The following is a 6,388-nucleotide window of genomic DNA, read 5'->3' as shown; positions in this document are numbered from 1 at the left end:
CAAGAGAACTAACTAGAACATGAATGGACCCTAAGTTTTCATTACCTGAGCATGATCATGTCTCATCCTTTGCTTAGAATCTTGTTAGTTAGAGGTTATACAACCTTGTATGAGTCTGAGGTATCCCAAAATACTCTGGGAATATTCTAGCAAGTATTCCACAAAGAATCTCTTGTGTAAAAGGTCTTAGTCTAGATTTCTGTTCCAAACCCCTTTGTGAATCCCACAATAGACAGTCTAACCTATCACTATGTCTCTCTCTTGTATGGGCACATAGGAACTACATGCTATATGGTGGTACTATATACCACTGTAGCAGCCATGTTGGCTGCCTGTCCAATTGCCATTCCTCTTCCTTTTGCTCCAATATGGCAGAGTTCACCTGTTACAAGAGAAGCTGTATACCAGATTCCTACTTTCTCAGATTTTTTAGGCAGCCACGAATGGCCATACAACCCAGTTCTGCCAAAAAGACACAAGTGAAATTATTTTGGAGGAGCTTCTAAGAAAGACTTCCCTCCCCGATAAAGAAGAGAAACATGGCGGCGGGGAAAATGGAGAACGGGGAGGCGGGAGAGGAGAAGCCTGAAAAGTCGCAGCGAGCTGGAGCCGCAGGAGGACCTGAAGAAGCAGCAGAAAAACCTGTGAAAACTAAGACTGTTTCTTTCAGTAACGGAGGGGAAAGTTCCAGTCGCAGCGCTGAGAAGCGATCAGCTGAAGAAGAAGCTGCCGACCTCCCAACATAGACTACAAAGATCTCCAAGTTTGGATTTGCCATAGGTAGTCAGACGACAAAGAAAGCATCGGCCGTATCTGTCAAACTTGGATCAAGTAAGCCTAAAGAAACTGTTCCAACTCTTGCTCCAAAAACTCTTTCAGTAGCAGCAGCTTTTAATGAAGATGAAGATGTTATAATGCTCAAATTGTCACAGATTTAACCAGTAGAAGTCCCTTTAATCAATAGAAAGTGAACCAGAGGAAATGCCTCCAGGAGCAAAGATGAGGATGAAGAATATTGGAAGGGATACACCAACATCAGCTGGACCAAACTCCTTCAATAAAGGAAGCGTGGGTTTTCTGATAACCAGAAGCTGTGGGAGCGAAATATAAAATCTCATCTTGGAAACGTCCATGACCAAGACAATTAAATGATGTTTTGAAATTGGGGTGTGGCATGGGTGTAAAGTTAAAAGGAACAGTTTCCTTTTTTAAAGAATGGTATAAGACTATCTTTGGAGCTGCTTTTTTTTTCTTTTTCATTTTTTTAAAAGATTGAGTGGTACACTAATAAATGAGAGTTTGAGATTAAAAAAAAAAAGAAGAGCAACATGAGAGAATGGCCCTCTTGCAACTCTATTTTCCCCCCTTCTTCTTGATGTGGTTGTGATGTTTGTAACCAGGGCAGCCATGTTGTAACTATGAGGCTACAAGCTCTAGGATAAAAGTGGAACCTTCTGAGGATGCTGAGAATGATGAAGAAGATGGAAAGAAATTGCACCCTTGGTGACATCATTGAGCACAAAATCTGGAACTTCCTACTTTTAGGAATGAAATTCCTGTTGTTTTAACCACTTTTTGTCAGGTATTTTGTTACTTGCAGGCAAAGGCATCCTAACTATTATGGATGCCTGGTACTTAATGATATATTACTGTCTTCGTTTTTTAGAAGAGGTCACTGGCATACTCTTCCCTCAGCCTTTTCACCTGGCTGTCTCTTACTCATTATCATCACTGCACTATATTATATTACTCTTTTACTTGTCAGTTCACCTCATAAAGTTTTTGTGAGGGAAGAGAGTATGGCTGTCTGGTTCACTATTTTAGTCACAGTTCCTATTATGCAGTAAACAGTCATTCAATATATGAATGAACGGGGGCTATCAAGGAGGTGGAACCCTCAGCCCTTGGCTATCTATTTCCTGGAGGTGAGAGAATGAGGTCAAGGATGGCATCCTGTTTCTGGCTTTCCCAGTCGGGTGGAGGGTGCTACCTTTCTCCATGAGTCAACATGGGAGGGAGAGAAGAATAGTTGAAGAAGATGAGTTTTGTCCTGGATATGTTGAGTTTGAGGAAGTGCTTTTGGAACAGTCCCTGTAGGGAGTTGAAGATAAGCTCTGGATTGAAGCATGAGAAGGATGGGATTGGTGAGGAAGAGTGTGCAGCATGAGAAGAGAAGCGACCCTTCAGTGCTCCATCGATGGTGTGGCGCCACCATTCACCTTGTAGCCCAAGCTACAAATCAGGAAGCCATCCTTGACACCTCCCCCTCCCTCACCCTGCAAATCAACTCATCACAGAGTTCTGGTGATTCTGCCTCCTGTCTCTCATATCCATGAACGTCTCTCCATCACCACTGGAGTCCAAGCCACCATCACTTCTCTCCTGCACTACTGCAATGGCCTCCCAGTTGGTTTGCTGAATTCACTCCAGCGCCCTTTCATTCACCATAATCCAGCCACAGCAATCTTCTCACTCCTTGAAAGCACCAATCTCCTTGTCTCAAGGCCTTTATTCACAAGGTTCCCTTTGCCAAGGGTACTGCTCCCTCCACGCTCCACCTTCCTCCACCTCCTGCCTATTCCTTAGATCTCTGCCTAAACCTCCCTTCCTCAAGGAGGCCTTCCCTAACTACCCACCCCTCACCCTATTGACCTTTGGGACCTCAGAAACTTAACTTTTTTGGAGCACCATGGGGAGGGTGTGTGATTGGTGACATATAAAGTTTGGTAAATAAAAATTTAGAAGACTTATGTATAAAAATTAGAATTATCAACTAAAATGAGAAATGTAACTATCAAGGATCAGAAGCTCATCAGTGTGGACACATGTGTTTTTACCCTGTAAGACAAGTCTACATAGGAAGCCAAATAACTTGTGAGTACAGGATTGGACAAGGAGCATTAGTTGCTTGGTCTATATAGTTCAGTTTACTAAACCATAATACCCCAGTGCCATTTCCACCACAGACTCACCCTTGATACCTGTCCCACCCCAGGTTCCAATACTGCAGACCCCCTTCCTAGGTTTTCTTCCACCTGAGCCTCAGTGATTGACTTGCTACCCCATCAGGGGGAACTAAGCTTGCTTTAGATATGTTCACACCTACCAGATTAATATTAAATAAGGTTAGGTCAGTCCTGGGAGCAATTTTCTCTTTTAGGTGACTTTGCACATGTCTGGTCTGATTTACTGCATCTACTTTATAGTTTAATTAAGAGCTGTGAAAGCAGCTATACTTATATTTCATTCTTTAAAAGTCTATTATTTACTATATTCATTTATTAAGCCTTAAATTCCTTCAGGATCTGCATTGCTGATTGCTTTAGCCAGTGGCACTCTACAGCCTTGGAGCTATAAGCCCTCCTAATGGTCTGGGAGTTGTCAATGCAGATTAAAGAAGAAGATGAAACTAAAGAGTGAAGCCTTTTAGAAGGAACTAGTTACATAAGGAGAAAGGTTGAAAACAGTCCTGTGCATGAAATCTTATGTTTACTAACCACAAAAATATTCTTGCAAAATTGTTAATAAGAAGCCTCCTTAGAAATTCCTGGTTTCTTGTAAAACTTAGTTTTGATCTTGACATATTCCGTGCTAATCATGTATCATGGGTAACAGGCAAGTTGGCCCCTTTAGCTCCTAAAGGTATAGAGTGTCCTTAGCATAAGAGCCTCACAACCTGTCGTTTCTCCCCCAGATAAAAGAAGACATAGAATGCCCAGATTACTCTGGAGAATTTATTTGAATTTACCTTGAAACCATAGGTAGGAGAAGTTTTGTTATGACAGAGGGCACTTCAATAGGGAGACCCCACTATGGCCTCTTTAGTTTCCTTTTAGGGCTGCTTTGAAACTTATCATTCAAACTTGTTGAAGTAAATTTCTCATCTTACCATATTTTCTTTCAAATCTGCCAACTGTGGTGAAAGGGGGTGGAAGAGAAGTGCTTCTGTGGAAGAGACAAGCATGGCTGTGGCTTCAGCCTCAGGGGATAACATTCTGACAAGTGGCTTGTCCTAGAGAGCTGACCCCTGAGGCATGCTGTGGCCCAGGGTCAGCCCTGATGGGGGTGCCCAGGGCCTGTCTGGGAATGCATAGAAGTGGCTCTCAGGATATTGATCTCAAAGTGTTAGGAGCATGTCCTGAACAACTGTCCTCAGTTATTCATTCTCATCCCAGAGTTGAAAGAACAATGGATAGTTGAGAGGATACCCAAGGGGATGGGCCTGCCAATCTGAAATTGAAAAGGGTTTACTCAACTATACATCTGGTGCTATTACCAAGTATAAGAAAGGAATAAGGATCCTAGCACATGCAACATAAGCAATACCTACTTATGCTTGTGATTGTTCATATACATGATGGCTATAAATGGCACATTATACAAAACTGAGCTGTGAGCATAATTTATTCATGTACTTGCATAGAAATTTGTTATACAGACATTATGAAAAAGTATAAGTGCTCCCTGCAAATATTCAATTTTAGGATAATAGTAACAAAAATAGCTTGAGAAAATTAATATCATTTAAATTCGACAATGTACAATGTTCCTATTTACAGATTTGTGTGAGCACAAGAAGCTCCTGCACGGTAGATCCCCATTCTGAAGATCGACTCGGGTCCATTTTAGAGGCCTCTGGTTCACTCAGCCACAGCCTAGATTCTTCACTGCTGATGATCTTTGGTTATGCTTGCTTTTTTTCCCCCACAATTCTTCTTTCACACATTCCCTAACAAGAAAGGGTTCAGTTCAAACACTGAAAATTGAGCTTCTCCACAGCAATATCCATAAACCTATGACAGTTGCAAATTCATAGTTCCAAAGGCTTCGGTCACTGGGTTTTAAATTTGGAACAATATGTTTGCTTGCTTGGTTTCCTGAGAAAAGGAAGAAGTGAGCTTCTCCCTAAAATATCTGTAGGTTTACTTCCCTATTTCTGTTTATTCATTCAGCAAACTGTATATTGTGCACTGAGCACTGCAAACTGGAAGTGGAAAAAATCTTCAGGATTCCGACATTTCACTTTCCAACCTCCAAAATACTACATGATACACACTGAAGTGGAAGGTAAATGAACATGACTTCCTTTCTCAATTAATTAATTAATTAATTATTTTTTTTTTGAGATAGGGTCTTGCTCGGTCACACAGGCTGGAGTGCAGTGACATGATCATAGCTCACTGCAGCCTCGAACTTCTGTGCACAAACGATCTTTCCACCTCAGCCTCCTGAGTAGCTGCTGCAGATGTGTGCTGCCACACCTGGCTAATGTTACTATTTTTATTTTTTAAGAGATGGAGTCTTGCTATGTTGCCCAAGCTGGTCTTGAACTCCTGGGCTCAAGAGATCCTTTTGCCTCCATCTCCCAAAGTGCTGGGATTACAGGTGTGAGCCACCGTGACCAGTCCGTGAACGTGACTTCTGTTGCTCTGTCTTCAGCATGTTTGGTTACAGAGACTTTACGGAACTGATAACTTTTAAATTAAGGAGAGGAAAACAGGGGAATCCTTACCTGTATTTTTTTTTTTTTTTTTTGAGAGACACGGTCTCACTCTGTCACCCAGGTTGGAGTGCAGTGGCGCGATCTTAGCTCACTGCAGCCTCCGCCTCCTGGGCTCAAGTCACTTTCCCACCTCAGCCTCCCAAGTAGCTGAACTACAGGCACTCACCACCATGCCTGGCTAATTTTTGTATTTTTTGTAGATATGGGGTTTTGCCATGCTGCCCAGGCTGGTCTTGAATTCCTGGGTTCAAGCAGTCTGCCCGCCTGGACTCCCCAAAGTGCTGGGATTACAGGCGTGAGCCACCACACTGAGCCCTTTATTTCTTTTTGGTGGTTCAAACGCCATTGATTTCTGAAAGAGAATATTGTGAGTGTGCAAAAAATAATGAGCTTTTTTAAATTAAATTCAACAACTTATAAAAATAACACCCATAAGGAATCTGACCTTTGCCTTCAGCCTTTATAAGACATCCTCAAATGAATAAAAAATATGATTTTAAAAAGCCGTTTGGAGGTTGATAACAATTCTATGCATTTGTGGCATTTACAAAATCAATTTAGGGGTTAAAGTAAAAATACCTAAGCTGAGTATTTCATAAATACAGTATGTAACTTTTCTTTAATATGTAAGAACAGATTAAGCCAGGAACTTCTCCTATTTTATCTCATTTAAAACAGATCATTTTTCATAAGGAAAAATAATCTCTACCTAAAAAATCCTTTGCAATCTCTGAGAAAAGTTGCAATACAGAATAATTTTGATTGACAAAATTCCTTTCTCCCTCTTGTAGTCCTGTCAGTCTGAAAAACCCCAAAACTGTCCCATGAGAGAATGTCACACACACAAGGGATAGGGTGCAGGCCATTGTTTGCAGGAAGTGGGGA

At 41.5% G+C, this 6,388-nt stretch overlaps 1 pseudogene; it reads left to right on the top strand.

Moving 5' to 3' along the window:
• Positions 1 to 547: 547 nt before the first annotated feature.
• Positions 548 to 1,167, top strand: LOC100451042 (PEST proteolytic signal-containing nuclear protein-like; annotated as a pseudogene).
• Positions 1,168 to 6,388: the final 5,221 nt, after the last annotated feature.

This window comes from Pongo abelii, chromosome 17 (assembly GCF_028885655.2).
Source record: "Pongo abelii isolate AG06213 chromosome 17, NHGRI_mPonAbe1-v2.0_pri, whole genome shotgun sequence".
Classification (NCBI taxonomy): domain Eukaryota; kingdom Metazoa; phylum Chordata; class Mammalia; order Primates; family Hominidae; genus Pongo; species Pongo abelii.
The sequence above is the reverse complement of the archived record's forward strand: the minus strand, read 5'-3'. Positions and strand labels throughout refer to the sequence as shown.